The following is a 9,303-nucleotide window of genomic DNA, read 5'->3' as shown; positions in this document are numbered from 1 at the left end:
CCATGTGAATTCATGGATTTTTTTTTCACATTCTGTCTCTCACAGTTGAAGTGTACCTCTGGTGCAAATTACTGACCTCTGTCATCATTTTAAGTGGGGGGACTTGCACAATCGGTGGCTGACTAAATACTTTTTTGCCCCACTGTATATACTATATTCTTGTATACATGAAAAAGTGATCACAGCTTAAACCTGGATGAAAAGGTAACAGGTAACTGCCAAATAAATGTAATAAATGAGTGAACGTGAACTCCAGTTAAACCATCTTAAAATCTAAATATAAAAACTTTAAATGAACATATTTTATATTAAGCCCCAAAGTCTGCCAGCAGGTGACACTCTCACACACATTTTGAGTTATTTTCAAAGCCAACATTGACCTCAGGAGCTACTAGTAAGCATTATGTCAGACAAATGTGCACCTCAGGACATTGTGACAGGAATGTAAAAGTGTGGTATTCTGAATGTAAAAGCTGCAGCTGACATTTTCTCTAATTTATTCTCCTGAGGCTTCCCATTTCCTATCTTGAGTGACAACTCCTGTATTGTATCTCTCATCAGAGCTGTGATTTCAGCTTGAGTACCCTTGTGCACACGCTCTGTTTAGCAGTAGTATGTTTCTTGGAAGGAGAATGAAAGAGGAAAGGTGTTTGATGGGATTCCCCTGATGTACTGTACCAGCCTGCTACACGCCCCCTCAGGCGCTTCAGTGCAGCGGGGTCATCCTGCACATGAAGAACACAGAGCAGATGCTTGATAAAAGCTGAATGCACACTCAACTGAAGCTGCCATACTGGGTTTGATTTATCGGGCACATACGCAGATTCCCTTTAAGCTGAACGGGGTACTGTTCTGCATCCTAAAGCAAAGACAGATGGCAGTTTAGTAGTTTCTGTTCTTGTTCATTTACCTCGCTTTGGTCCATATAGTTTGCTATTGTCCTTGCTTTAACTTTACCAGCAGTGTTCTTCTGAAGTGCCATGTCTGCAGCAGGAGAGCTGGATTCTGTATGATAACAATATGTTGTACTGTGACATTTCTACAGAGGCTCTTTCATTCTTCTTTTCAGGCTGGCAGAGTTTATTAGTTCTCCAGACTTTGATGATCCCTGTTAAGAGAATCCTGCAGACTTTGGTGAAACACTGACTTCTCTACATTGGAGAAACAAAGGGGGGAAGTGTATGCCAAGGAGTTCAGTCTGCTGTGTTGCCATTGTGGTGGGTGTGAATCATCAGTGCAGATGAAAATTGCTGGTTTATTTAGAGCTCATTAGAGAGAAGCTCACAGTGAGGCTTTCAGCTATAGGTCTTAGGTGAAAGAAGCTTCTTTTAGCTTCTTAAATCCAGACAAATATGCACTAAAGTGTTATGTGTTATAATATTACTAATAGGTAATATGCAAGGTTTAATTAAGCCTTTATTACCATGTCAACCATCGTATTATAGCAGTTAAGAAACAAGTTGCCCCTGGCTCTAGTCATATGAAAGGCCTCTTGCAAAGAAGCCTTCATTTTTATGTCTTTTTGTAGTTGGTTTCTGTCTCATTATGCTTGAGTTGGAGCTCTTTGTGGTTGATTTGAAACTCTTTTACTTTTTTCTCCACCAGAAAACTAAGTAAGATGGCAGTTTCAGGCAGACTAGTGGATCATCCTCTTCTGTCACACTTCTGTCTGTACCTCTCTAACTTTGTCTCATTCTATTTATATTTAAAAAGAATTTGAATTCTTTCATATCTTAATATTTTCCTAAGTGGAGCTACATGAGGCGTTTATGGATATTACAATTTCTTTTCCCTCCCCCTTTTTTTTTAATAAAGCACATCTACTGATGCCTCTGCAGACACAAGGTCTTACTAATTTGAGGTTCCCAAAGAGAATCAGGGCTTCAAGCCTCTTTTTTAATGTGAAAACACAGAACAGCTGAGCAGAACTGCTCTGCTTTGGTAGAAATGTTCCTTCAGATTTACAATTTGCATTGGGTTTGGTTCTCTCTGTGAGCCTCCTGCATTTGTTTCCAGTCTTATGTTTGTTGTTTTTGCTTAATGTTTTGCAGATGAATAGTGGGAATTTGACTCTTTGAGCCCTCTGGCCTGTTCAGTCATCTGTCTATGGATACATGCGTACTTCCCATAAATCCCAGCATACCGGTAGTTAGCTTTAGATAAGCAACCAGTAGCTTTTAGATAGATGTTGTTGAGGAGAATAATAAATTAAAACTGTTAAAGTACAGTCTCGGAGTAAATGTACTTTAACTTGTGTCTGTGGAAGGGAAATGAAAGTCTGTCTGGCTAATTTTTTACCTCTCACTGAATGGATGTGCAAGTTTTAACCCGACACACCTTTTCCAGACAACCACAAACAGAAACTTTCAAAATCTTGTTTCCCACACCCCCGTAGCCCAATTCCATAATTCATATAATTCACTCTATGAATCAGTTCCATTTCCATTTTTTCAGCTATAATTTCTCTCACAATAATAACGGTAATCTACAAAGTGTCTGTACTCCTCTAACTCTTAAACGTCTTATCATAGAATAAATGAAAAGTCACTTATCCAGCATGCGGAAAGAGGCATAATAATTTTTTTTGGTTTGAACTCTTTTAAAAATACATAAATAAATAAATCCAGACACTAGTGGACAGAAGAGGTTTTGGCTCAGACCACAAAACTCCATGAGAAAAACAGGACAGTGTTATATGATCTTGCCGGTCCCTCTGGTCTACTGGACGCCAGCGAGGTAAGAGTGTGAGTGTCCAACAAGGCAGCGCTTGTTCTGTGAGCTTTGTCCCCTCAGTACCCTCCATGTGGTTGGACCATTACCACACATAAGGAAGATAAAAAGACTGAGATCTCTTTGTTATAATAGGAAAAATTTAAGATCATCCGAGTATTGGATCACTGAGATTGGACATGTTTTTGTTTCTTTAGACTTCAAAACCCTCAAAAAGCGGTTTAAGATGAGGATAATTTTCTTCACAGTGGTGCTGAAAACCCACAAAATTTATCAGATCATTCAAAGAAAGAAAATTAGAATATGCTTGTGTGGCTACTGAGAAAATCTGTGAATCTAGCTGAAAATTAAGTATGTGTATGTGCTCATGTTTCTGTTTTATTTGTTTTTTTTAATGCATTATTATTATTGTTTGCATTTCTTTGTCTTACTTACCCTGCTTCACCATCATTTGTCTCACCTGTGTTTCATTCCCACCTGAGCCTGATCACAAATTCACCTGCAGCCCTGCCATTTGATGGCTTTGGACTTTGCATTCATTGCTTTTTTTTTTTTTGGCATTGCCACCCAAATCCTTTTTTTTTTCTTTTTTCTTTTTTTTTAACTTGGTTTGTCTGATCAGTCATAACATGAAACTATGGGAGAGATCTGTTGAAGCCAGACTAACTGATGTGAAGGTATAGAGGAGCACAGAAGGAGCTACAATGTGACTTTGTGGCTCTAGAGAAAGCAGAAACAGATATTGTGGTATTGCATGAACGTTAGGAGCGGCAGAGAAGTATGTGAGGGTGGTGTAGGACATGTATGAGGACAGTGAGACCTGCGGTAGGAGTGACAGATGGGTTTAAGGTGTGGCTGGGATTACATCAGGGATCGGCTCTGAGCCCCTTCTTGTTTGCTGGAGATGTAAGGAGCAGAGGTTGTGAAGGTTGTGAGTTTATTTCACTGGGAATGAGCAGGACGGACAAACCTAGAAATGAGCACATTAGCTTGAGCAGTTTGGAGACAACGTTAAAGAGTCGAGGCTGAGATGGTTTGAATATGTGCAGAGGGGGCATAGTGCACGTACTAGATAAAGGATGTTGAATATGGAGCTGCCAGGCAGGAGGAAAAGAGGAAGATCGCAGAGGAGCTTTATAGATGTGATGAAGGAGAGGTTGGTGTGACACAGGAGGACAAGGGGAGATGGAGGCAGATGATCCCATGTAAAGGGAGAAAAACGCGTCACCTTGAGTCACCGGAACATTTGGGCAGACACGATTGAATTTTGTGAGTGTAAATGAGTGGAAAATGAGGATATCAACACACAGTAATGGTTTTGGACATGTTTGTGGTCCTGACTGACTAATCTCAACTACCACCATGTAATAGGTGGTAAATTAGAAAAAATGTCAGGATGGTAAAAACCTTTAAGCATGTTAGCACTGCTGTACCTAAACTGTTAGCACCTCTTCAAGACACATTTTTTTTTATCTTAAATTATCATTTAATAACCATTTACTTTACATTTCTTTACTTTTTAGGGGGCGAATTAAGGATAAAAAGCTACTTTCCATGTTTCTGAGTTTTCTCGGAGGGTTTTAGGTTGGCGCGTGCTCACGATATTACTACTTGTAGCAGTAGCAGGGTCTTTGTCCAGCTCAGACTCAATATGTTCATTGTGTCGTTACACATTCATGACAAAGTCTGTCTGTTTAGTGGCTAATTGCGTCTCCACTGTAATTACAGTTGACCAAAATCTTTTCTTTCCTTCCACAAACACCCTCCTCTGTATCCACCCATATTTACATCTAGGAGCTCTGTCACTTCCCTCCAGACCAGATAATTACACGGAGGCTAAAACAAAAATAAAAATGAAACACAATGGTTTGTTGTTGTGTCTCTCATTCAGTCTACAGCAGGTACATTTTCAGGAAACCAATGCGGTCATGCCAGAGAGAAAACCCTGCCACGTTTCTTTGCCTGAATGCAAGGGCACTAAAATAGCAACACGGTACAAAGTATAAACACAGGATACACTGAGTGGATTTTCAGGGGTGAGGGGAGAGGGGGCGGAGAAGGAAAAAAAACACCACACGGTCCATTTAAAGAAATAATAAATGCTCACAGCCTGAGTAAAACAAGAAGGAAACTCCACAAAACTGCTACTTTTAAAGGGATTTTCCTCTAACCAGTAGAGTTAAATTTAAAAATACCACAAGAACAAAAGTATAAAGGTATAAAAGACTGTCACAGCTTTCTTTAACTTATAATGACAGAGACTTCTCAAAGGTTGCATATAGCGAACCTGTAAACACTACACTGACATACTGGCTCTTAATACTAGGGGTGTGGTTGTTGTCACTTTGCTTGCACCTGAGAGAAATATCTGGCTCTTCTCTGTCAGAGAGAAAATTGCCCAAAAAGAACATTATGTGCATGTTGACGCTCATAATGTGGTAAAATATAGTCTTGGACTGCAAAACCATGAGATGTGACTCTATAAATCTCTAAATCAAGTCATTAGTTTCAATGTGACATCGTTTTATACATTGTTACAATATAGCTGTTTAATCACGATCTAATGTTATAAGCATTTTCTCGTATGTCTTGCAAAATAATCTTGTGCAAATGTTTATCTCAGGGGTGCTGTTGATGCACTGCTTCATGAGTCTTTTAGTTTGCGCTGATGTTAAGACGCATATTTTCTAGTCAGAAGGAAGTCGATGTTTACTCCAGTCCCAAAGTTTTAAACCAAACTCAGCGAGCAGTGCGGCTGTTCCCATGGATATGATAGTTTGTTGTGGAGCACCTCAACCCATGTGAAACACACATCTGGTCCTCTTGAATTGTTTAAGTCCCCGAGCAGACACGTGAAAACACCCTCCAGTACAGTTTAAACATTATCACGGGTCAAAAGAACAAGTGAAATCTGGTCTTAGGTTTGGGCGTGGGAGAGTGTTTAGAATCCGCATTCCTTTGTGTGAAGAGAAAAAAAGAGAGCGAGTTTTCTTTGACATCTTAAATCTCTTAACAGCGGGGGAACAATGGCAAAAGGGCTCAAAAGTGACAGATTTTTGAGTCTTTTCTATTGACTATCCCTCTCCCAGTGCACAAGGTTTTTGTGTGTGTGCGCGCATTCTCCACCATCGTTTGTCTGCCAGAAAGGTCGAGGAGAAAAATTAAAAAGTGAAGAATGACGAGAAAACGCCTCTTTAATTAATTGGTGCAATTATTTCTGTGTAGTAGGTTTATACGACCAAGATTTCCTTTGCACGCTTAAGACTCGCAATGCATCGTGAAATAATTAATGTCACGGGAAGAAGAAGAAAAATACTTCTGTTTCACTTTTCTTTTCTTTTTTTTATTCTCTTGGTGAAATACTGTTTAATTACACCTACAAATGGGTTTTTAAATGGAGCCAGACAAGAAGTTTAAAGGATAAGCTCTGCTTTGTCTGGCCTTGTGCAATGCCTAAAAACTTCTAGACATTTGAAATCCCCTAATTAGATACTTGAGTCACAAGTCAAATAGTTAGGAATTTCTAATGTCGAGCACTATATTATATTCCCGTATCTTGTTAAATCGGCATCTGAAAAATCGCTAATAGTTGGTATTAACTAAAAACTGTTCTCAAAATGCATCTCAGTGCATTTAGGCATGCAGGCATGTAGGCATGGTCAAGGTGACCTGCTGAAGTTGAAACTGAGCATCAGAATGGTGAAGAAAGTTGATTGAAATGTCACTATGGAGCAAAATTCCTGAGGAGTGTTTTCAGCACCTTGTTGAATCTATGCCACAAAGAATGATGGCAGCTCTGAAGGAAAAGAGAGTCCAACCTACTACTAGTATTAACAATTTAGAGTGTTAATATTTGAGCTCTGTGTGGACAAACAGCAACACACATCAGTGAAGTTTTATTTCCACACCTCTCCAGCAGCTCCCTGAGGTCATGTAATCAGGGCCTGCTGGCTGTGAAGCATACACAGAGCTTTTGCACCACTGGGCCCCAGACTCTGGGTCTCTCTCCACTGAGCCTGAGATTTCCTTTCAAGATAAATATCGCAACAAAATAATAAAAACATGAAAAAAAAACTACAAGTCCGCAGCTGGCACTATATCACTAAACTTTTACTTTATTTACTTTACTAGTATTAACAAAGTGACCAGTGAGTGTATAGTGAAGTAAAAGTATACAGTAAAACCAAGAAACACTAAAGTACAGTAAATGAACCACTACTGTAGTTTAAATGCAGTAATCATAGTGTGAGGACACTATGCCACAATTTTCTGCATAATAACAGGACTCATTATGAAGAAGAGAGCATTACGATTGTTTTATATCTCTGAAATAAATATTAGTGCAATGATATAATTTGGTTGTAAAATATTAATTCAAGATTTTTTGTTTTAATTGTGGGATATAAAATAAAATACAGTATTTTCCATTTTTTATAGGTTCAAGTTCAAGTTAAAGTAGGTTAGAAGAATGCACACACGCGAAAGGGATTGGTTATCTTTATTTGCTGGTGGTCCTCTCAGATCTCTGGTTGTTCTACACTCTGATTTAGAGGCTGACATCGCTCGGTTTTAAGTTGAGTGCTTCAACAGAAGCTGCTCGTCTGGCTTATAAAAGCTCATATCTGAGGCTGTTGAAGAAAAGCAGCTCACAAAAAAGAGCCAGATAAGAGCCGGGTCAGAGCCGGGAGCAATAAACCTGGCATGTCTCTGTCAAGGTTAAGTCTCTGCTGTAGGTCAGGGTTAATATATTTCTCCTTGGATGAAGCTTGTCTGTTTAAGGCTGTGTGAGGCAGGCAACAGTATGGAAATCACAACAAACTGAGTTTCACTGCAGAAACGAAATGTCAGAATATGGATATGTGTTATTTGTTATGAGCACTAGTGAGAGAGCGTATCCTGACTCGGGCAGCATACTCACTTTACAATGCGGTTACATAACCAGGGAGCTGTTGATGCTTGGTGCTATGGCAGCACTGTTAGATGTGGGCTCACAGCAACACAATCCTGTAGCTTGAGAACTTACTTCACCTTTAACAAGGAAACCATTTACACATGTATTAAAGTGATCGTTTTTAACAAAAGGCCCTTGTGATGGCTGGATGAGACCTGAATACATTTGCAACATGTTATCTGCAAACCAACAAAAAAGCACATCCAAACATTGTGGGGGATATGAACTGTATTAGATTACTAAGACATCTAAAGCCAGATCGCACATGTTGAGACAAAACAGATATGCATCTGACAATTACATTAATGTAGAAAATGTCTGACTTAAAGCAAACCATCATTTCTTTTACAATATTACAAACTTCTGATGAGGAGCAGGTGAACACTAGGTAACAAAATAGCTAGAAACGCACATGTACATGAATACCAATCTAAATGGAACGTACTGAATTCGTTTATAGAGGCCCTGTAGATTTATCACACAGATGCATTAGTTCATTGACTGCAACAGCTTACATACAGAGTTTGAAGCAAGGAGTGCGTGCACATGCGTCATCTTAGGCTGCAAAAACAAAAACATGCCCATCAGAGAGTTAACTACACAAGAGTTATGAGTGGACAAATCAACAGTTGGGCATTTTCTGAAGAAAAAACAGGGAGCAATCTGTTAAACACAACATAGGAAGCATAATTCATCAGACCATGTATGGTTTCTGATGGCAGTGGAATTTAGGGTGTGGCTGAGTACAGACTAAAACAGCAGCATGAATTTTTCCTCAGTGGTCGAGTCAATCACCTGATCTCAAGCTCAGTTAATCATGCATTTCCCTTGCTGAAGATAAAACTAAAAGACCAACAAACAATACAAACTAATGACAGCCTGGCACAAATGGGGGAAACTTCATTGTCTGGTGATGTCTATATCCATGAATTCCAGGTTTTGGAGTCATTGCTTGCAGGATTCTCACAGTGTTAGTATGCAAAATTTATTAACAGTTCTCTATTCTGTGCACTTTTATCTATTTTAAGTCCGCTAGAATCCCCAGTTAAGCTAACATATGTGTCTATGTGTGTCTATGACCACTGTGCTGTGCAATTACATGGTGACGAGGAAGAGTATAGGACAACTTTGTTACGCGGTGCGAGCAAAACCATCTACAGCTTCATTTGGCAAAGACTAAGCAACCGTTTGTGGACACGAGAAGGACAGCAACAACAGTGACTCCTGTTCCCATCCACGGGGTCTGTGTGGTATCAGAGGATTATAAATACCTTAGTGTGCATACTGACAATAAACTGGACTGTAATAAAAACACAGGAACCTGACTGAGGTCCTTCAACATCTGGTGGATGATGCTCGGGGTGTTTTATGAGTCTGTGGTGCTCAGTACCATCCTCGATGCTATGGTGTGCTGGGGCAGAAAACTGACAGTATCAGATAACAACAGACTCAATAAACTTCGACCATGTTACAGCACCGAATACCACAGGAGGCCATTCCTGCCTGTGGCCATCAAACTTTATAACTCTCCTTTAAGACACTTGGACTATTTTCACGTGTAATTTCTTGTCTATACTGTACATAGTCTTCTTGTGAGTGAGCATCTGTAACAAAAGAGTCCC

Source organism: Pundamilia nyererei, unplaced genomic scaffold (assembly GCF_000239375.1).
Source record: "Pundamilia nyererei isolate P.nyererei 1_Seehausen unplaced genomic scaffold, PunNye1.0 scaffold00070, whole genome shotgun sequence".
NCBI lineage: Eukaryota > Metazoa > Chordata > Actinopteri > Cichliformes > Cichlidae > Pundamilia > Pundamilia nyererei.
This window is presented reverse-complemented; position numbering follows the sequence as displayed.